The 24,255-nt window shown below is 36.4% G+C and overlaps 1 pseudogene; it reads left to right on the top strand.

The window, feature by feature from the left end:
- Nucleotides 1–23,305, top strand: part of LOC115526929 — a 29,996-nt pseudogene extending 6,691 nt beyond the window's left edge.
- The last annotated feature ends 950 nt before the right edge of the window (nucleotides 23,306–24,255 follow it).

The raw sequence follows: 24,255 nt of genomic DNA, 5'->3' as shown, positions 1-24,255 counted from the left end.
ATTATTTACATGCAGTCAAGGTTTTCATGTATCTAATGATAAACTCCTAAAGGCAACACACAACAGGATGGTTACCTTGGCAACTGAGCCTGGCCAACCACAGAAACATTTTAATAAGGCAGCCGCACCATCAGGGATAAAACAGTCCCAGTTTGACAGGGGAGTAAAATTGGCACACTGAACCTGAACGGGGCAGGAACACACATAACATGGGCACAAGCAGATGCTGTAATATGATGTGTTCTAAAATTCCACTTGCAACAAAAATCATTACTGCTCAAAAGCTACACTAGTTACTGAGGAAAGCTTAATATTCTGCTGTGCACTGAGTTCTCCAAGGTTGAGATTTTGGTCTGCCAAGATCTTTAACATCATCCTGGATGGTCTCAGTCAATTGAGTCTAAGCACACAGATGATATTTTGAATAGGGCTTGCAAGGACACTGAAAAACTTGGTACTGTGCTCCATGAATGCCTTTGAAATAAATAGATTTAGAGATAACTCTAAAAGATCTAGATATAACTCTAAAAGATCAAAGCTTGGGATGCCTGGGTGACTCAGTTGATTAAGCATCTGACTCTTGATTTCAGCTCAGGTTCATGATCTCATGGTCATGAGACCAAGCCCTGCATCAGGCTCTTCTGCACTGGGCATGCAGCCTGCTTAACATTCTCTCTCTTCCTCTTCTCCTGCCCTTCTCCTGTTTCCATGTGCTCTCAAGAGCTTTCTCTCTCTCTCTCTCTCTCTCTCTCTCTCTCTCTCAAAAATAAAAAAAAAAATAAAGGGTCAAAGCTTAATCCACTGATCTCACCTATTAAGTAAGTAGGTGTGGAGCACTGGGAAGTGAGAACTGTGCTCTTCCTCAGTCCCTTCAAGCATATCACATGGGCATTTCCAACACTCTTGCTTTGTAAGTCTGAGTTTTAGTTGATGGTCTTCTGAGAAAGTTAATTGGAATGTTATTTTTTGTAGACCTGACTAATACCCTACAAATTCGCTTTGGCACCATAGGATAAGGTAATTCAATACATAGGTAATACGCCAAACAGAGGAACCCAAATCCTACACTATTATTTCAGTATGTACAGGCAGCTGGGTTGCAAACACCACACTGTAATTAACATATTCACTCAAAAATATTTCAACTGTTTAGGCTGAATGAATATGTGCATAATATCCTCCAAAAAATGTGCTCTATATTCCTTGCATTGAATCAGTGGGCCCTGTTAGAGGTAGTGAGACTTCCAGTGTGTTCTCTGACCTAACTCCCAAGGCTGCATTGGGTACCCATTTTCCACCTGCTTAAAGAACCCTATAAATAATACTATTTATCACATTATTTTGAATTTTTGTATGCTGGCTTGTGTCTTCTTTTAACTGAAAACTCTTGGAGAATAGTAATCCTATTTGTATAAACGTATGTCCCCAGGACTTTATCGGTATCTGGCTCAGCATAAGTGCAAAGTAAATGTATTTTGACTGAATCAGAAAAATAGGAGAGAACACATGTGAATATAATTCTCCTTGCTAGTGGAACCCCTGTTGACTTCTGATCTTTCCCGGGATGCAGTTTCCTCACACAGTCACTTGGTAACTTGGGTTTTCCTGATTTACATGGAAATAAATGCAGAGTGAGAGGACAGCTACTATTTCCCCCCTCTTTGTTAGATTACACTTACTCTGCATTATCGGTTATCTAGTCTTACCTGCTGGAATTTTCCCTGCCTGAGTACCCCAGATATAAATCTCAGAGTTAAGACCTTACTTTTCAATGTGTCACATATACTGGTGTCTCCTCGTGCTCCCTGTCGACTGGCTGCTTCCCTAAGAAGCAGCTGACTAAGCCCACTTAGGCTGTCTAATCATAGCCCCTGAACTGTGTCTGCCTCCAGAGCTGTTTAACAAATTATTAACATGATGAACAAGAGTTTTGCTTTTTACATTTTGTGCATTGTCTTTTTGCCAGGAAATGCCTAGATATTACATTTTGCCATCATGAAAAGCCAATCACATGTAAATGAGATCATACAGTATTTGTTGGTCTGTGACTGGCTAATTTCACTTCTATTGCTCTCCAAGTTCATCCATGTTACCACAGGCTCCTAATGCTATAATCCGTATGAGCGTGCAGATGTCTCCCTGAGATAGTGATTTCATTTTACTTGGATATATAATTCACTGTGGGCTGAATGTTTGTTTCCTCCCCCAAATACACATGTTGACATCCTAGCCATTAGCGTGATGATATTTGGAGGTGGGATCACTGGGGTTAATAAGGTCATGAGCATGGGGCACTCGTGAATGGGATTAGTGGCTTTATAAAAGAGACCCTTAGCTCCTTCATTTTATGTGAGGATAAATCGAGAGGAGTGTTACCTGGAAGAAGTCATTCCATAATGACATCCTGATCTCAGACTTCTGGCTTCTGGGATTGTAAGAAATAAACGCTGTTTGTAAATCATCCAGTTGGTGACATTTTGTTATAGCAGCCCAAACAGATGAAGACATACACAGAAGTGGGATTGATGTGTCATATGATAGCTCTATTTTCATTTTTTGAGAAACCCCCATACTGTTTTCCATCATGGCTGTGCCACTTTCATTCCCCCCGACAGTGTGTAAGGATTCCCTTTCCTCTACCTCCTCACCAACACCTGTCATTTTTTTTTTTTGTCTTTTTGATAGTAGCCATTCTAACAGATGTGAGGTGATATCACATTTTGGTGTCAGTTTTGCATTTCCCTCATGATTGGTGATACTGGGTACCTTTTCATAGACCTGCTGGCCATCTTTATGTCTTCTTTGGAAAAATGTTTATTCAGGTCTTTTTCCCACTCATAGAAGCAGAGAGTAGAATAGGCACTGCCAAGGGTTTGGGGTGGGGAAAATAGTGACATATTGGTCAAAGATTACAAGTTCAGATACGCAAGGTGAATAAGTTCTGGAGATCGAACGCACAGTGTAGTGACTATAGTTAATGATATTGAACTGTACACCTGAAATTTGCAGAATAAGAGAATAAATCTTAATTCTTCTCACCAAAGGAAACAAAGCTAACTTTGTAAAAAGTATATGAAATGGTGGATATTTAATTTGATTGTGGTGATCAGTTCACATTATATATGTATGTCAAACATTATATCGAAACATCATGTGTGCACCTTAAATGCGCACAAATTTATTCATCAATTATACCTCAGTAAAACAGGGGCAACAGGCCTGCCAATCATCTGTTCGAAAACAGAGTGTATAGGCTCACTATTCCATCTTGATCTTTTAAATTTTTTTCAGAGAGTAATATTTACTTGAAAGGTATCATTCAATCTTTACATTAAAGTTGTTGCACATAAGATTAATATTATATCTATTTTTCAGGTAAACAAACTGAGACTGAATGGAAGTTGTGTGTGATCTAGAACTACATAGAGTCTGGACAAAAATCCAGGTTTACTTTCTCTGAGAGTCCTCCAGGCTCTGCAAATAATATCCCATCTCAGAAAAAGAACTTAACATGTTTACGAATTCCATTTGAGTCACAAGAAATGTTGTATTATTCATATTGTTCTTAAAAGGAATGTTATGATAATTTGAGAGGATTTAAATATAGTGGTGAAAACTTAGGTGCGCGATAAGAAACAAAAAGACTTTTGTATATAATTTGTCAAGCTATTGTGTTGTGGAAAAGTAGAAAAGGCTTTGAGGAATATTTTTTTTTTAAACGTGGCATATATAACTTTGTCCCTGTTGTATATGGCATGGTTTGTATGTGGGAAAGTCCTCCTATTAGACATCTAATAGCTCTTGGGGGCCACTGTTATATTAGAAGAGCTTATCTTTCTATTTTTATCCATTGTCTCATTTCCCTTAGAAATCTGTACAGTTTCCTTTCCAGGAAAAATATAATCTGATTGGATGAGCTAAGAAGCTATTTCATAATAGGCTTCTTGATAGATAGACATAATAAACATTTATTTAGACTTACGTCATAAAGACCAAACAAATGTCATATTTTTAGAAAAAAATACAAGATGACCTTTTGAAACAAGGCTAACAATCTCCTACCAAGATGCCTAAGCGATATAGCTAATGTTACATCTCATTCGTCATGATTTACAGCCACACAAATGACATTTGTATTTGAAAAGGTCAGGATGGATGATGTTATTGCTCAGTAAGAGTAACACCGACTACAATTTAAATTAGATATTTTACAATTGCATTACTGGAAATTTTTAATGGCCGCTGGGGACAATTGATGATACTTGCATCTGAAATTTCCCCATTTGAAAATTATCACAGCCGTGTGTAATTATCTGTGATCGAGAGTGGTGAAGATGTTAGGTCTCAGAACTTTTCTTCTGGGTCGTATCTTGGGTCTATGTAAAAATCTCTTTGGGTCCACCTCTGCAGAACTTGCATGGCCCATGCTTTAAGTGTGTGTCTTAACGTTTAAAGTATCATCACAAACTCGTCTTCCAGTCAATTGATTGTTAAAAATTTAGGATCGATGGTGGGCAAACTTTTCCTGTAAAGCACTAGTTAGTACATTTTGTACGTTTTGTATTATTCATCTCTAGAGTTGTACTGTGAAATACACAAACAAATGTGTGTCTGTGTTCCAGGAGAACTTTATTTGCAAAACCAATGGTGGCTGCATGATCTGTGTTTTGACTCCTGATGGACTATCAGAGTTCTACAGTTTTGATACATAAAAGTTATTCTGAAATCTTAATGTGCAAATTGCCAAATAATCTACCATGAACAAAATTATTCTTAGGGCTTTTTTTTTTTTTTTTTTTTTTAAGGAAAGCCAGTCCCTCGTTCCTCTTTACCCAAGCTTTTTCTGAAGAGCATAGTATTTCTGTGAAATATCGTTAAGTAGTTTTGTGGTAAGTTTGGGATAGTTTCATGGTGAATTTGGGAAATACCGAATTAAAAAAGCATAACAGGTTTCTCTGGAGGAGAATGTGCAGGAACTTTTAATATAATGAAATGGACCATAGAGCAAAAGGAGAAAGGAAAAAAATTTTAAAACTTATCTGGTGTGTGAGCCTTTTTCTTTTTTTGTTTTTAACAAAACATTTTTCACTGAATCATCAGTGGGACACAGTTTGCAAGAAAATTAACTTCAGTTTAATTTGTGAGGGAGTAGGTAGTAATTTAATTATTTAAAATGTTACCTTAAGGTTTTTTGGTTGATGTTTCTTTATAGAATTGGCAATTATCCATGTTAGTTCATAAGAAAATTGTGAGGTAACTCACGATATCTGTCATATAAATCTTTGCCTTTAAAGAAGGTTTGGAAATAAGAGAAAACAAAAGAATCGAAAGGAAAATTGACATTGTTGTCTTCATACTAATGATAACTTCACAAGTAAAAGCACCCTACTGGTTCAAAGGACCCCTCACAATTACACTTCCATGTTATAATGTTTGGGGACATTTAGGTAATGGAATCTCTTTATACCTTTTTCACTGCAGCCTGTTAGTGAAAACAATTTTAATAATATTAAAAATAATGTGATTTAATGAAAGTATACCCAGAAATATTTAATAATTTTTTCTTTTGTTAACTCAATCTCTAAACTTTTAATTTTTTAAAAATGTCATTTTTATTAACAACACAGTAAAAAATAGATGTTGACAAGAATGTGAAGAAAAGGGAATCCTCTTACACTGTTGATGGGAAAACAAACTGGTGCAGCCGCTCTGGAAAACAGTATGGAGGTTTCTCAAAAAGTTAAAAGTAGAACGACCCGGTGACCCAGTAATTGCACTACTAGGTATTTTTTTTTAAATATATGAAATTTATTGTCTAATTGGTTTCCATACAACACCCAGTGCTCATCCCAACAGGTGCCTTCCTCAGTACCCATCACCCACCTTCCCCTCCCTCCCACCCCCCATCAGCCCTCAGTTTATTCTCAGTTTTTAAGAGTCTCTTATGCTTTGGCTCTCTCCCACTCTAACCTCTTTTTTTTCCTTCCCCTTCCCCATGGACTTCTGTTAAGTTTCTCAGGATCCACATAAGAGTGAAACCATATGGTGTCTCTCTTTCTCTGTATGGCTTATTTCACTTAGCATAACACTCTCCAGTTCCATCCACGTTGCTACAAAGGGCCATATTTCATTCTTTCTCATTGCCACGTAGTACTCCATTGTGTATATAAACCACAATTTCTTTATCCATTCATCAGTTGATGGACATTTAGGCTCTTTCCATCATTTGGCTATTGTTGAGAGTGCTGCTATAAACATTGAGGTACAAGTGCCCTTGTGCATCAGAACTCCTGTATCCCTTGGGTAAATTCCTAGCATGCACTACTAGGTATTTATCCAAGGGATACCGGGGTGCTGTTTCAAAGGGGCATATTAAGTACATATTAAGTATAACCAAAGATCCTAAATTATTGAAAAAATTAATGAACTTGAGAAAAAATATGATTGCACTTTCTTACAAATGATTCTTTCATATCTCTTGTCCACCACCCATCACACACTGTCAGCTTCTTTCTTCCTTGCTGGTGATTATAGCATAATGCTATCATATTCCATATTATGCACAAACTATATGTTCATGTTCAAATGGCTCTTTACTTATACATACTTTTTTTAGTTCTGCTGATATTTTTTATTTGTAATAATTGTTTGACTTATTTTTTATTTAGGATGATATGTATTCTATTTTTCCATAAAATTAATAAAAGTATATTTCTATTAATGATTTTTATTCAATATATTTCTATTAATGGCCTTTATCCATTGGCAGAAGAAAATATCAGAATCGTTGGACTGAGGGATAGATGTGATATGTTTCGTTTTTATCAGTGTTTGTCAAATATTCCTAGTTAAATTGAAAATTCTAAAACGCGGCTCTTACATCTTCCCAAAGACATAGTGTTATGCTGGGTATTCGGTAGACTGATGAGATGAATCCTCCTCAAGGCGCAGCTCATGAGGCTTTCCTGGGGATCACAATTCTTGAGGAATTTCATTTAGAAAAAAACAATCTCAATGAAAAGGCTTCTTTATAATGAAGCCTTGTTGGAAATTACAGCAACAGAAACAATGTGCAGAATGCACGAGGACTTGACTTTAAGTTCTCGCCATTGTGGTTATACTAGTTATATCACCATTCTCAATTTAGTTAACTTTCCCAAGCCTCATTTAGCTAATCTTCTAAATGGTAATAATAGGACCAATTTTTCAATATCACTGAGAAACTTAAGTGAGATAATTAAATTACACAGGTAGAGGAAAAATGTGTCATGTTTCTACGTCCCAGATGGACAAAACAAGCACAAGTCAACAAATAAATACATGAAAAAATTAACTAGTGAATAAAGAGCAAACAAAGTGTCAAAGACCTTAGAAGAGAGAAAATTATCTTTAACTAATGGATGTCAATAAAGAAGGAGGTGGTGTAAGAAGTGGGTATCCCTTTACTGACTGTTTTAAATAGAAAACAATGGAATATATATCAAGTATAAAAGAAAATATCTGAATAAATGCAGGTGGGCATGTGATGGGTAGAGAGAAAGACACATTAAGGAAGAGAAATTAGGTATGTGTGGCAAATCAGGAGAGAGTGTTTTGAAGAAAGTTGTAAAGGTAAATTTACATAGATCTGAGCTGATCATGCTATCATAATTATTTTAAATTTCATTTAATAAAGGTAAAAACTGGATGGTATCAGCTTCTAGTAGCAGAAGCTCTAGGATATCATGATTAACTGGATGTGCGTTAAAAGAAGGTAAAATTGGGGCACCTGAATGGCTCAGTTGGTTGAGCGTCTGAATTGGCTCAGGTCATGAGCCTATGGTTTGCGGGTTCAAGCCCCATGTCAGACTCTGTGCTGACAGCTCAGAGCCTGGACCCTGCTTCAGATTCTGTGTCTCTCTCTCTCTCTCTACCCCTCCCCTGCTCATGCTCTCTCTCTCTCTCTCTCTCTCTCTCTCTCCCTCTCAAAAATAAATACTAAAAAGCATTAAATTTTTTTTTGAAAAAAAGAAGGTAAAATTGGAGTAAAGTTTTCTTCAGTGTTGCCTGGGATATACGTGATAGTAATAACAGAAAAGGGAGAACAGTAAGAGGTGCAGATTTTAGTCCCAGAACTGGAAAAATAAAGATTAATATAGAATAGCATAAATATATGTATGAAACCAAATAATTTAAAAACACATAGAAATTGCGTAAAGTCGTATATTGGGACTTGCTTATTTTTGAATGGGCTAAGATCCTTTAATTATAAACACATTTTGTAATTTCAAGTTTATTTACCCAATGAGATAGCATTTAAAAAGCAAAATAAAGCCTTGGTTAGTTGACCCAAGTGATGTGTGATGGTAATCCACTGTGGAATGGCTGACTCCACCATATTCTGTTTTGTTAATTACAATAAGATAACAGCAGCTTTTAAATTTCTATCTCTGTAAGAAGTTAAGCAATCACAAAACTGTACAGATGAATTCTCAATCATTCAGTCCAAATTCTTTATTTCACAGATACCCAGATGACTTACTGAAGGAATCAGAGCATGCTCTCCAAAATGTGAGTTGGTAATCTTTTCAAAACATGATTTAAAACTATTTCATTTTCTTGTAGAAAACATCACAGTATATGGTGATAAAGTGCATAAAATCTGTTAGCATTAAGAGAATTCAGAAATCCTTCCTACCTCCCCAGTGATCCCTTAGGCAGGTTTTCAATGCTGTACCCAGGGTTTATGAAGTTTATGCACTTACTAAAAGACTGAAGTTATGAATGTGTCAGTCTCTCAAAAAAAAAAAAAAGCATCAGTCTCTCTTTACAGAGTAAAAATCCAAGAAAGAAAATTGGGAAGAATCTTAATGATAAAAACAACAGTGTATATGATTACTTTATGCAAAATATATATGCAAAAATGAAAAAAAAGAAAAAAATCTGAGTTATCAAATAAACTCCATGGCAAAAAAACCCCACAAAAAACAGAAAACAACATGCTCACACATACACACACAAAACAAACAAGAACAACAACAAAAAAACCCTACTAACCTGATTTTAAAATGGGCAAGGAATTTGAATAGGTATTTCTCCATAGAAAACAAACAGGTATAAGAAAATCTGCTCAACATAATCATCAAGGAAATGGATATCAAAACCACAATGAGATATCACCTCACCCTGTTAGGAGGGCTACTATCAAACAAAAAAACATGAAAGACAAGGGGCGCCTGGGTGGCTCAGTCGGTTAAGCGGCCGACTTCGGCTCAGGTCATGATCTCACGGTCTGTGAGTTCAAGCCCTGTGTCTGGCTCTGTGCTGACAGCTCAGAGCCTGGAGCCTGTTTCGGATTCTGTGTCCCCCTTTCTCTGACCCTCCCCCATTCATGCTCTGTCTCTCTCTGTCTCAAAAATAAATAAACGTTTAAAAAAAAAAAACATGAAAGATAAGTGTGCACTAGAATGTAAGGAAATTGGAATCCTCTACACCTTATTGGTAGGAATCCAAAATGGTATAGTCACTAAGGAAAACAATATGGAGCTTCCTCAAAAAAATAAAAAATAAAGCTACCATATGATTCAATAATCCTACTTCTGGGCATTTATCCAAACAATTTAAAGAGATATTAGCACTTCCATGTTCACTGTAGTACTATTCACAATGGCCAAGATGTGGAAACAACCTAAATATCCATCGATGGATGAAAGGAGAAAGAAAATGCAGCATATACATATAATAGAACATTATTCAACCTAAAAAAATAAAAAGGAAATCCTACCATTGTGACAGTATGGAGCCATCTTGAAAACATTATGTTAGGGGCACCTGGGTGGCTCAGGTCATGATCTCGCGGTTTGTGGGTTTGAGTCCTACATAGAGCTCTGTGCTGACAACTCAGAGCCTGGAGGCTGCTTCAGATTCTGTGTCTCCCCCTCTCTCTGCCCCTCCCTGACTCATGCTCTGTCTCTGTTTCTCAAAAATAAACAAACATTGAAAGAAAAAAAAAAAAAAACGAAAACATTATGCTAGGTGAAATCAGCCAGTCTTAGAAAGAAAAATAATGTGGATTCCCCTTGTAAGAGGTATCTACCATAGGCAAATGCATAGTGTAGTGAACTATTACCTACTCACCAGACATATTTAGTCAAAAGCCAAGAAAGGCTGCACCTTTTCAAAGACGTTAGGGGTGCCTGGGTGGCGCAGTCGGTTAAGCGTCCGACTTCAGCCAGGTCACGATCTCGCGGTCCGTGAGTTCGAGCCCCGCGTCAGGCTCTGGGCTGATGGCTCGGAGCCTGGAGCCTGTTTCCGATTCTGTGTCTCCCTCTCTCTCTGCCCCTCGCCCGTTCATGCTCTGTCTCTCTCTGTCCCAAAAATAAATAAACGTTGAAAAAAAAAATTAAAAAAAAAAAAAAAAGACCACAAGTAGCATAAATGTTTGCCAGTTAGAAACAGTGTAAACATAGTGCTATCCAAATTCTATGGAGTAATCTCCAAAATATATTGTAAGAAAACCAAAGAGGTGTGCCTGGGTGGCTCAGTCGGTTAGATGTCCAACTTTGGCTCAGATCATGATCTCATGGTTCATGGGTTTGAGCCCCATGGGTTTGAGCTGACAGCTCAGAGCCTGGAGTCTGCTTCAGATTCTGTGTCTGCCTCTCTCTCTGCTTCTCCCCTGCTGACGCTCTGTCTCTCTCTCTCTCAAAAAAAATTTAAAAAAAAATGAAAAGAAATATTGTGCCCATGGTTATTAAAAAAAAAAGAGGAAGGAAAAAAATAGGAAAAACATTAGAAGCCAAAGAGAGCCTATATTTCTCTAACTATACCTTAATTTGTGAAGTTGACTTTATAACTTGTAAATACATATATGTATGGATAGATAAAACTATGTGGAACATTTATGACCTCAAAGTCAAATACAGATACAAAAATTAACATATATTTCAAAAAATTAATTGAATTGTAAAATTAAAGCCAAAATGAAATAAATATCCTGTGTATCAAGATGGCAAAAAATCCCAGAAAAGAATATTTCAAATGATTTTACAAAATAGTAATTTGTACTCCTCCTACTATGCACTATTTTAAGAACAGATAACTGGAGAAAAGTTTTTTTTCTTTCTTAAACATTTGCTTAGCTATTTAAAATCCTTTGTACTTCCAAACAAATGTTTTAATTATTGCACATGCACACGCATGCATACACACACACAGGAATACACACTGCTGTTGGGATTTTTATGACATTTCATATTATCTTTATCTTTCACTTTATTAATGTCTCTTTACATAATTAAATTTTAAATGTTTAAGTTATTATGTCATATATCGTTTCACTAATGATCATAAATTTCATAATTCGATGCAATATTATCATCATTAGAGAAAATAGATGCAAACTAAATCAAACATATCAAATACAAACCCCTATTCTCCCAAATTTAATCTTGAGATATAAGTATGAATTAGGGTACATTTTCTCCAAAACAAACACAAATAGTAGCAAAGAACACCCATAAACCAGACTACGGTATCTGAAAAACTACTTCCCAATAAAAAATACAAAGATGTATGAAAAAAATGGCTGATTCCAAGAATGGGGGAAGCACGCAAGATAAGCCTGATCCCCATAACATGGTGGATCAGAATGCAAAGTAGTTATGAAAATCGACTGAGGGTCCAGGAACAAAGGTAAAGAGACTACTATTGGCCAAAAATAGGACTACTTAGGAAGCAGTGAAAGTAATAGTCTTAAAGTGAATTGTATCAAATACATCTAAGTATTTATAATAGTTTGCAGACCAAAACAAAAAACAAAAAACAAAAACAAACAAAAAGAACACCTCATTGGCTACTTTCCTAAAAAATAGTACTTATGGGAGGAAAAGTTGAATTTTTACCCTGTGTTGTATGACCTCTGACCTCAGGGTATTCAAATAGTTAAGAGAGATGTTTTTTGTTGGTTTTTTTTTTTACAAAAAATATTCATATAATAAATTAAGAAAAATAGTTGAATTAATATCTCACAGTTTTGTAAACCCCAGCAAAATAATGTAATGACAACATGGTTTCTTAATGACAACAACAACAAAAAAGTACAGGGAAAACAAAAAGGTAGGGAGTAAAAATGAGATTAAAAAATATTTAAAGTGAGAAAATCTTGATTAGATCCTGATTCAAAGAATCCATTTTTGAGATTTCCGGGGAAACTTGAATCGTCACTGACTGTTAGTGATAATTGTTTAGTGTGTTTTTAAGGATATGGTTATGGTATCATTTTTATGTTGTTGTTAAAGTCTAATCTTTTATTGATACTACTGAACTATTCGCAGGTGAAATGGAATGGAAGCCTAGGATCTACTGGAACATAATACCTTGCCAGGGAGAAGATGGTATGGGATGGCCATGGGATAGTAGTTGTTGAAACTGGATGACGTGTCCACGGAGAAGAAAGGCTCTATTGCATTCTTTCTCTATTTTTATGTATTTGAAATCTCTCAAAATATTTCTTACAGTATTCTCTCCCTTTAAGATAAGATAGTCTGTCCACCCTAGTGCCAAACTCCGTAGATAGGCGTGTAGCTCCAATGTGCTAGTTTTCTATGATGACATGTAATTTGATTCATTGTTATTGATTTTATACAATTTAATGGCAACATTATTTATATTTTTGGCTCTATTCCAGTTTGTTATTTTTTGAGAGAAAGAGCGCAAGTGGAGGAGAGGCAGAGAGAGAGAGGGAGAGAGAAAATCCCAAACAGGTTCTGTGCGTGGTCAGCGTTCAGAGCCCAATGGCAGGGCTCGAACCCATGAAACCATGCGTTCGTGACCTGAACCAAAATCAAGAGTCAATCGCTTAACCAACTAGGCCACCCTGGTGCCCCAGCTATATTCCAGTTTTTACAAAGAATGTAGTATACTAGAAAGAACAAGTGCTTTGGCTTCAGACAGTTCTGGGTATGAATCACGGCTCTAACACTTACCAGCTATGTGATTGATTTTTCAGAGTTTACTTAATCCCTGAGCCTCTGTGTGCCATCTGTGTAACAAAAATATAATAAATGGAATGCTGTATGTATTTTGGCAAGATTTCCTAGCTTAACTTCACCTCTGGTTTCAGAAAAATCTGAGAACATATGCGTCTGTCAGTTTGGGTTGCTGTTACCAAAATACCATAGACTGGCTGGCTTCAACAATACACGATTTTTTCTCACACTTCCAGAGGCTAGGAAGTTCGACATCCAGGTGCCAGTAGATTTGATTCATGGTGAAGGCCCTCTTTCCAGATTGTGGATGCTGATGGTCACCTTCTTCTATAGCCTCACGTGCTGGAGAAAGGAAATCCTGGTATTTTCTTCTCTTTTTCTAAAGGCTCCACCCTAGTGATGGCATAAAAACTTAATTACTTCCCAAAGGTTCCACATCCTATATCACCACCTTGGAGATTAGTGCTTCAATATATGAATTTCAGAGGGACACAATAATTGTGCATAGAACTATGAAAAATAGAACAGTAGTACATCCAATTTCCTTGCAATGGAGGGTTTGGAGCCGCTGCTAAAAGAACATGTTCTTCGGGGAGAAAGAAGTAGATATGCCAATAAGGCCACTTCAGGTGGCTGGTTGTTGAAGAGGATGGAATTCGTGATGCAGAGAATAGTGGCGGTGTATTGAGAGGTCTAAACCTCCACCATTCACCTGGCACATGTGTAAGTAATAACGTGATCACAGAAAGAACTATTTAACGGAAATACTCTCTGACCTTGAGAGCACAAGATGTGATCTTTGAGATCTCCTCTGCAAAACTGTAACACTAAATGAGCAAGAGAGGAAATTCTGCCCACTTTGAAACAAGGTAACTGGCAGTCAGATGTCTTGAGGATATTGATGCGATTATAAAGTGTGATGGTAGAAAGGGGTTGCTAAATGGACCTCATGGTTTTTGTCATTTATTTCACTAAAAGTTATATGTTTATACCTATTGTATACCATTATATTTGTAGTCATAGTGGTGATTTTGGTAGGCTAGAAATATGAAGACAAAAGGTGGCTTCAACCTGCAAAAGCTTACTATTTTACTTGTTATTTTAAAATATTATATCACATTTGAGAACTATTTCTTTTAATGTCAAGGACAAGGATGCTATTATACCTCAGGTACTAGTCAAGCAATTAAGAATGAGACAACATAATGGGTAAACATTTTAAAAAGTTGGCATAAAATTATCATTAGTTTTCAATATTTTTGTACGCTTGAAATTCTAAAAATAATTACATGTAAAATTAGTACAAAAAGTGAGATAATTTTGTGAAGTGGCTAGGTATAAAATTAATATGCAGAAAAAAAGAGCCTGCATGATTGTAAATAATAATCAGGAGTTACAATGGATGGAAAACAAGACAGTTTCAAGTACTTAAGAATAAATTTAAGAAGAAAAGCAGAAAATCTGTATGAAGAAGAATGTAAAATACCGATCAAGGGCAAGAAAAAATATCATCATAGGAATGGAAGAGCTTGGAGAAGACATAAAGCTCCATGCATGTGGAGCCCCATTCATTGACTCCATTCATATGACTCTCATATTATTCCAGTTCTCCAGAGAAACAGAAACAATACAATACGTGCCTAAATAGGAGATTTATTGTAAGTAATTGGATCATGTGATTACACTAGTTAATGAGTACAAAATACACAGTGTGAGTGAGCAGACTGGAGATCTAGGAGAACTGATGAAGCCAACCAGCTGTTTTCTGGAGAATTGGGAGGCTGGCCTTTTTGTTACATGCAAGACTTCAACTGATTGGATGAGGCCCATCCACACTATGGAGAACAATCTGCTGTACTCAGAGTTCACCAAATTAAACATTAATGTCATCCAAAAAACATCTACCAGGTGGACAAATAAAATTAATAATAACTTTGCTCTCTCTCTCTCTCTCTCTCCCTCCCTCGCTTGAGAGGGGCGAGGGGCAGAAGGAGAAGAGAGAGAATCTCAATCAGGCTCCACACCCAACACAGAGTCCAATGCCAGCCTCAATCTCAGGACCATGAGATCTTTCATGACCTTAGTGGGAATCAAGTGTCAGATGCTTAACTGACTGAGCCACCCACGTGCCCCTCTCAGTTTTTGAGTAGTTTCCTTTTTTTCAGTGTTTATGAGATATATAATATTGCATAAATTTAAAGTGTACAAAATGTGCTGAATTGATGCACTTAAATGTTGTGAAATGATTACAACTATAGCATTAGCTAACACCTTGCATCAACTCACACAATAACCTTTTTTCTAATGATGATATATTTAAGATTTACTCTCGTAGCAACTTGCGAGTGTACGATACAGTATGGTTAAGTATAGTCATCTGACTTTATATTAGATCCCTGAAAGTTATTCACCTTATAACTAAATGTTTTACCCTTTGACCAGCATCTCCCCCTTTCCTCCACCCCCAGGTTGGCAACTATATTGTGCCCTCTGCACGTAGGAGTTTGGTTATAATTTTTTTTTAATTCGTGAAAAAAGATCTGTTTACCAACATGATTCAGTACATCTTATCTCACAATTGTAATAGTTCTTTCAAAAGGTGGAAACAAAGATGTCTGTTGTAATATAATCTTGTGAAAAATAAGATGAGAGTAGAAGTCATTGGAAGAGCCTCCTAGGAAAGTCCTTTGTAAGAGAAGGGCCTCTCACTGGCATGCCCTTTCACTTATTCCTAAAATGAAGATGGTGGTGGTAAAGCAGCTGTTATGTAACCATGAGGTGACAAGATGGAGGATATAAACCACCATCCCAAGATGACTGAGTGGAAGTTTTGACAGTACTGTGTCACTGACCACATTCTCAAACCACCATATTGGCCCCAGATGAAATACTTTTCAGTTCTTGTTACATGAGAAAAATTAAAATCAATTTAGATACGATCATTACTTAGATCTTCTCATACATTCAGACAGGTTGATGTCTAATATAGAAAAGTGCATTGCCTTGTTTTAGTTACCTTATTTAGTTAGGTCAATTGTCCTCAACTATCCCTTCTCCATCCTCACCAAGGTTGTCCCTTAGGACGGTCTCAGACAGTCCAAGTGATGGTGACTCATGGTCACCCTGGTAAATAAGGGAAAGACTTCAGAGTGTGTGCCCCTGCATGTTCAAGGCAAACCTAGACTTATTTCAGCAGTATCCATTTGAAAAAAAAAAAAGATTTGTAAAAATCATACAAATTTTTACAGCTTATACCAGGGTACTACTCTGTCCTTTTTTTAGAGTCTGGAATGATGACTATTGTTCTCATCCCTTCTCCTGTTAAAATTTTCTCCTGGCTATAATTCAGCTAAACCAACATAGCATAGCTATTTTTAGTTGGAATCGCTTTTATGTGATTCCCCCCCTTCTTTTCACAATGAACACATTAGTGTCCAATACTAATATTTAGGAAGTTTTTCTTTTTTTTTTTTTTATTTTTTTTGTTTAATGTTTACTTATTTTTTTTATATATGAAATTTATTGACAAATTGGTTTCCATTCAACACCCAGTGCTCATCCCAAAAGGTGCCCTACTCAATACCCATCACCCACCCTCCCCTCCCTCCCACCCCCCATCAACCCTCAGTTTGTTCTCAGTTTTTAACAGTCTCTTATGCTTTGGCTCTCTCCCACTCTAACCTCTTTTTTTTTTTTTCCTTCCCCTCCCCCATGTGTTCCTGTTAAGTTTCTCAGGATCCACATAAGAGTGAAACCATATGGTATCTGTCTTTCTCTGTATGGCTTATTTCACTTAGCATCACACTCTCCAGTTCCATCCACGTTGCTACAAAAGGCCATATTTCATTTTTTCTCATTGCCACGTAGTATTCCATTGTGTATATAAACCACAATTTCTTTATCCATTCATCAGTTGATGGACATTTAGGCTCTTTCCATAATTTGGCTATTGTTGAGAGTGCTGCTATGAACATTGGGGTACAATTAGAGAAGAAATCAAAAAATATATGGAAACAAACGAAAATGAAAATACAACAATCCAAACGCTTTGGGACGCAGCGAAGGCAGTCCTGAGAGGAAAATACATTGCAATCCAGGCCTATCTCAAGAAACAAGAAAAATCCCAAATACAAAATCTAACAGCACACCTAAAGGAAATAGAAGCAGAACAGCAAAGACACCCCAAACCCAGCAGAAGAAGAGAAATAATAAAGATCAGAGCAGAAATAAACAATATAGAATCTAAAAAAACTGTAGAGCAGATCAACGAAACCAAGAGTTGGTTTTTTGAAAAAATAAACAAAATTGACAAACCTCTAGCCAGGCTTCTCAAAAAGAAAAGGGAGATGACCCAAATAGATAAAATCATGAATGAAAATGGAATGATTACAACCAATCCCTCAGAGATACAAACAATTATCAGGGAATACTATGAAAAATTATATGCCAACAAATTGGACAACCTGGAAGAAATGGACACATTCCTGAACACCCACACTCTTCCAAAACTCAATCAGGAGGAAATAGAAAGCTTGAACAGACCCATAACCAGCGAAGTAATTGAATCGGTTATCAAAAATCTCCCAACAAATAAGAGTCCAGGACCAGATGGCTTCCCAGGGGAGTTCTACCAGACGTTTAAAGCAGAGATAATACCTATCCTTCTCAAGCTATTCCAAGAAATAGAAAGGGAAGGAAAACTTCCAGACTCATTCTATGAAGCCAGTATTACTTTGATTCCTAAACCAGACAGAGACCCAGTAAAAAAAGAGAACTACAGGCCAATATCCCTGATGAATATGGATGCAAAAATTCTCAATAAGATACTAGCAAATCGAATTCAACAGCATATAAAAAGAATTATTCACCATGATCAAGTGGGATTCATTCCTGGGATGCAGGGCTGGTTCAACATTCGCAAATCAATCAACGTGATACATCACATTAACAAAAAAAAAAGAGAAGAACCATATGATCCTGTCAATCGATGCAGAAAAGGAAGTTTTTCTAAACATTTCACAGATTTTTCTCTCAGCTTTAGAATAGATGGGAGCCATTCAGAGATTGAGAGAAACCAAAGTTTTGCACATTTTCCAACAAAAGAAATTATAATAAAAAATTAGTTACGAGCAGAAACATCGTTTCTTGCCTGTTAATTATCCATGTTCAAATCCAGTTAAAAATACCTCACCCACTGTATTCTTTATTCCTTATTTTTATCCAGAGAATAATTAATGTTGTAATATGCTGTAAAGAAAGGCTGCTGTCCTATACCTTTTTGAAGGAATGAAAGCTGAAAAGAGGGGGTGAAAATGATTTGTTTAGCTCAGTTCGAGGTGAAATTGCTTTAATTTTTCCAGCTGCATTGCTGCAGTAATTTAAAAGCCTGAGCACGTCTCTCTGTATCATTAAAACAAAACTGGAATTAATACACAGCCCACTCAATCCATACCATAAAGCAGTCAAGGAAATGCTGATGGTGGTTGAGCTATTGATACCTGGTTAGGTTTTATAAACTAATAGAGTATATATCGTCAACAATAATGCTGATAATGAATTGATGATGTTACGCTTAAACAAAGAAAATGGCTTGCCTGAAACATTTGCTATTTGAGAAATCACTGTTTCTTTCACTTCATGCCTAAAGCATGGATATGGGCGGGGAAAATAGTACCCACGAGAGGAGATACTATCACATCAGTAACCTCAAATGCGAAATGTGTCAGCCAGATAGAACATTTGGGTTCTACAAAAGCATTGTTAGAACATACCATTTTCTAGTGGGGATGTGTTAATTTTAAGTTCTCGGCATTACAGACAAAGCTCCCTCTCTACAAAACTATCTCTGTTTTGAATAGTGTAAGGAGCCTCATGTTGTTTTGTACGCCTCTCCTTTAAGGTGTGTGTGTGTGTGTACAACCCAACAATTTCAATTCTATAGATATCTATAGATAATCTGGCATGGGTGCATAGAAGACATATATAAGAATGTTTGTTGTAATATCTAAAAAAAGTGGAAACAGCCTAATGTCATCAATAACAGAATGATTATATGAATAATCATACATTCATTCAATGAATAGTATGCACAGTGAAAATAAATCAACAAGCCATGCGTGTCAACCATGATGAATCCTAAAAATGTGATATTAAGAAAAGGAAGCAAATTATGTTTGAAACTTTATGGTATTTTCACAAATGCATAAAGTTCAAAAGCAGTTAATACAGCTCAAAAGAATGCTCGACATGAATTTAAGGAGAACAGCTGCTTGTAGGGAGCAACTGTAAGGGATATGATGAAAGGGGTAGAAAAAGGCTTCCAAAATACAGTAAATATTCAAATTTTTTAAATTTTTTGGTGGAAACAGAAATGTTTCTTACGTACAAAATGGAAATCATATATAAAATGTAAAACACTGCTATTGGCTCTCTTTTCCTCTCTTTTCATGATATCATGAAATAAATTTTCACAAAGTGCCATATATTACTATTATTCCATTTTCTGTAAAGCCAAGCTTAGGCACATATTAATATTGCCAAGGTCACAGAGAGTGAATTACTTAAGGTAACACAGCTGGCAGGTTTCAGAACCCTGATCCAGACCTTCCTAATTTGAGGGCAGAGCAAATGCCTTTAATGCCATGGTTATAGACATTCTGCCCTCATTGCCACATCTAAGCACATGCATGATTTTAATGTGGTTGCAATCATTTTACATCCTGAATTTTAGGTAACATTGCATTCAAGAAAGTAGTGTGCATCATGAATAGCTTTTGAAAATATCCATAATATTGGTTACACATTATTTAATCCTGTCCTGCCATACTTTATTTAAATAACTTGTTTATTTCCAATGCCTCAATATAATATTGTTTGGGGGACATCCTTAAACATATCCTCTATTTTTACAGCATAATTTGTAGAAACGTAATTACAGTAAAAAATACATAATTTTAAAATTCTAATTGTTCTCTAAAGAATCTTTTATCAGTCAGTATTCTCACTAGCAGTTTATGAGAGAACAAGCATTTCGAAAATTTGAGGAGCCTCTGGGTGGCTCAGTTGGTTGAGTGCCCAACTTAGGCTCAGGTCATGATGTCACTGTTTCTGAGTTCAGCCTTGCGTCTGGCTCTCTGCTGTTAGCACAGAGCCTGCTTCAGATCCTCTGTCCCCTCCCCCCAGCCCTCCCCAGTGCGCGCGCGCGTGTGTACACACGTGCGGACTTTCTCTCTGCCTTAAAAATATTTAGAAAAGAGAAAATTTGACACCTCATGATCACATAGTATTTGTTTTCATTTCATCTGCATACATTTAATAAACAACGATTTGGAATTTTTATATTCTTACTGATCTTCCTTTCTTTTGATGATCTTGGACTTCTTTTCTGTAGATGTATTACCATTTGCATTGGTGTTTGATAAGACAATTTTCCTTAAAAAAGATACTAATTCTTTTTCATGGTTGTCTAACTGTTTTGCTATTGTACATATATCATTTAATTTTACTTTTGACTTTGTGTTTTTATAATCTTTGAAAATCTATGTCGCTTTAAAAGAATTTTAATATGTTTAGGAAATACTTTCCTTCACAAAATTCCATATATAGACACATCTTTTTCTTTATACTTTTTAAACTATAAGTTCAGATATAAGATGTGAATGACATTTTTTATATTATTTCTTAATTTTTTGACAATGTTTTGTGCTTTTTTTAAATTTTATTTTAGAGAGAGAGAAAGTATGAGCCACAGAGAAGTACAGAGGGAGAGAGAGAGAGGGAGAGGAAGAGAATCTTAAGAAGGCTCCCCGCTCAGCATGGAGCCTGACTTGGGTTTAATCCCATGGCCCTGGGATCATGACCTGAGCCAAAATTAAGATCCGGATGGTCAACAGACTGAGCCATGCAGGTGGCCCAAATTTTCAGCAATGTTTGACTATTACTGAATTTAATTAATTTGGGTATTTTAAAACTTATGCATATAAATATATATATATATATATATATATATATATATATATTATGTACACATTGGTCAATTTCTGAGCTGTCATTCTTTTCCACTGTTTTCTCTGTCAACTTTTGCCCCAAGGACCTTTAAATCGTCAACTCATCTATCAATTTTTGTATCAATACTATATTGTTTTTTAACATATTGGTAGACCAAATCATAATTCTTTTGGTAGAAGATTCTATATTTCTAGAATATTCAGCATTATAAATTTAGTAGCATCATCAATTTGCACTGCACTCCATTTTCAATTCTTCACCTAGCAGCCAGGGTGATCCTTGAATAAGTTGATCACATTTCTCAGTGTAAATATTCTAGCATGTTTTACCTCATTTTACAATTTAAACTATGCGTAGGTTACACATCTTCATGGGATATGACCACTCCACTTTGGCCCCATTTTTGGACCTAATTCTCCTTTCTCTCATTTTGCTATAGTCACTCTGGCCTTCTTTGTATTCTAGTGACAAACTAAGTATATGTCTTTCCATACAAAATACAGTTGAAATTTCATAGTTTTCAGTGTGTCTGTGCTTATGGCAAGAGTACTTTGGAGGAGAATAAACCAGCTAGCTCTTTCAGTACATTTTAATCAGAAAATACTTCACAAAATTTATAGATCTTAAACTGATGTTGGCATTAATTTAAAATCATACTACTGTTGTTTTCCAGTATTCCATGAACTAAATGTGAAACAAATTTGTAAACAGATAATAACTAAAGTCCCTGGGTCAAAAACTGATCACAAAAATGCTATGGAATTTGGGAGTGACTATAAGCCCAGTTGATAATCAGGGACAGGAGAAGCTCAGAAATATGCCTTAGCCCAAGAATTTTGGAGATATTAGCTATATCACACAGGTCTCACCCTCAATTTTGTTATGGCAAAACCTATAATGCAAACACATCCGATAGTCATATTCTATCTGTGAATGGCTCTGTGTGGATTAAGCAGAAGTCACTAGCTAGCCCAAACAGTTAGAATTTTGTTTTTCTTATTAATCTTCAAAACAAATGGAAAAGGAAATTATTATCAGGCTTTGTTTATGGATGAAAAGCGTAACAAACAAATTTTCTATGCCTCAAGTATCTTTATTGGGCATAAATTTTCCTAAGCAAAACCTCAGTTCTTTAAAAAAAAAAAGTTGTTTAATGTTTATTTATTTTTGAGAGAGGGTGAGCAAGCATGAGTAGGGGAGTGGCAGAGACAGCGGGAGACAATCCAAAGCAGGCTCCAGGCCCTGAACTGTCAGCCAGAGCCCGAAGCAGGGCTGGAACTCAGAGTCTGTGAGATCATGACCTGTGCCAAAGTCCGACATTTAATCGACTGAGCCATCCAGGAACCCAGAAAAACTTCAGCTTTTAAGAGACATTCTCTCTCTTTTTTTTTTTTTTTTCATTTTGATTAACTAAAATTCATTTGTAATTCAGGCTGTTATTCCACCAGAAGAAAGTAATTTAATCTAAGTTAGTTGAGGTATTTTTTGTGTGTATCCAAGGATCCACTCTCACAATATCTCCTTTCCTCGGGGTTCATATGTACTTCATGGTAGGAGTAGATTACAAAAAGGGCATTTTATCGTCATTACCCATGTGGATATGGGCTAGGCACCCAAGTCCACATCGGTTCTGAATTCATGAGGCCAGGCAGATCAAAGCCGTGATATTTGGTCTTAATTACGTGGCCACTTTAGAGCCTGCGATTTTTCAGTTATTTTGATGGTCCAGTAGAGGACATGAAAATGATATGTGACATCAAAAGCTAACATTAAGTGTTGCCATTGGTTGCAGCCGGAGCAGCTAGAGGGGTCACGGCCAACAGCGAACACACCTTCATTGCCATCAAGCCCAATGGGGTCCAGCACAGCCTTGTTAGGGAGATCAAGCGTTTTCAGCAAAAAGGATTCCATTTCATTGCTATGAGATTAATTCAGGCTTTTTAAGGAACACTGCATTGACCTAAAGAACTGACCATTCTTTGCTGGCCTGGTGAAGTCCATGCGATCAGGACCTGTGGTTGCCATGATCTTAGAGGGGCTGGATGTGGCAGAGACAGGCTGAGTGATGCTCAGGGAGACCAATCCTGTGGGCTCCATACCTAGCATCATCTGTTGAAACTTGTGCATCCAAGCTGGCAGGAGAAGCTTATCCATGCAGCAATTCCATGGAGATTACAGAGAAGGAGATTGGCTTGCGGTTTCAGCCTGAGGAGCTGGTAGATTACAAAAGCTGAGCTCAGAACTGGATCTATGAGAGGCAAGAAAGCAGACCTCAGTGCTTTGCCCATTCCGTTCCCTGTCCCTTCCAGGGGCAGGGGACCAGGCTCTAGCAAATCTGGTTATTTTTGATAACTTCCTTATAAACTGGAAGGGGACTTTTGGAGCTAGAAGTACTGCCTGTATGGTATCATGTGCTACTGTCAGATTAAAATGTTCATCCCAATGTTAAAAAAAAAAAAAAAAAAAGCTAATGCTTGATAAATTTTGTTTCTGAATTTTTACAAAGTAGGGTTCCATTCTGGGAGATGGGAAACAAGTAAAAGGCAAGAAAAATTATTGAGAATGAAAAGGAAATTCATCAGTCTCCGTTTGAAATGAAACTACTGAAGAAAATAAAATCAAAGATGAAAGCTATTGTTTTTCCGATTTGTGGTTTATGGCATTGAATAAAACTAGCCTGATTGTAATACAAGTGGCCAGAATGTCAACTGAACTGTAGTTGTACTTGCCACCTTTTGAATTTATCTACCTATGTAATCTCAACCAAGAATCATCTTGGATATATGATATAATATATGGTTTCATATGTGGATATATTAATAACCAACAAATATCTACATATAAAACTAACACATCTGAAAATCAAATGAGCTGAAAAAGTAGCTTTCAATACTCAAGTGCCCTTTGAATCCTACTGTCTTTCCTCTAATATCAAGTGCATTTCTAAATTTTGCGCTTATGAGTCTTCTGCTTTTAAAAATAGTATTACTGGGGCCCCTGGGTGGCTCAGTCAGTTCAAGTGTCAACTTTTGGTTTCAGCTCAGGTCATGATCTCATGGTTTTGTGAGTTCAGCCCCACATCGACCTGCTTGGGGTTCACTCTCCCTCTGTCTCGCTCTCTCTGCCCCTCCCCTGCTCATGCTGTCTTTGTATCTCTCAAAAAATAAATGAATATAAATGATAAAAGTATTAAAAATAGTTATTACTATAAATGAGTGTTTTTAAATATAATACTGTTACATTTTGTATGTGTTGAATTTTGTATCAGTAATGTTATACT

This window comes from Lynx canadensis, chromosome D2 (assembly GCF_007474595.2).
Source record: "Lynx canadensis isolate LIC74 chromosome D2, mLynCan4.pri.v2, whole genome shotgun sequence".
NCBI classification, from domain to species: domain Eukaryota; kingdom Metazoa; phylum Chordata; class Mammalia; order Carnivora; family Felidae; genus Lynx; species Lynx canadensis.
The sequence above is the reverse complement of the archived record's forward strand: the minus strand, read 5'-3'. Positions and strand labels throughout refer to the sequence as shown.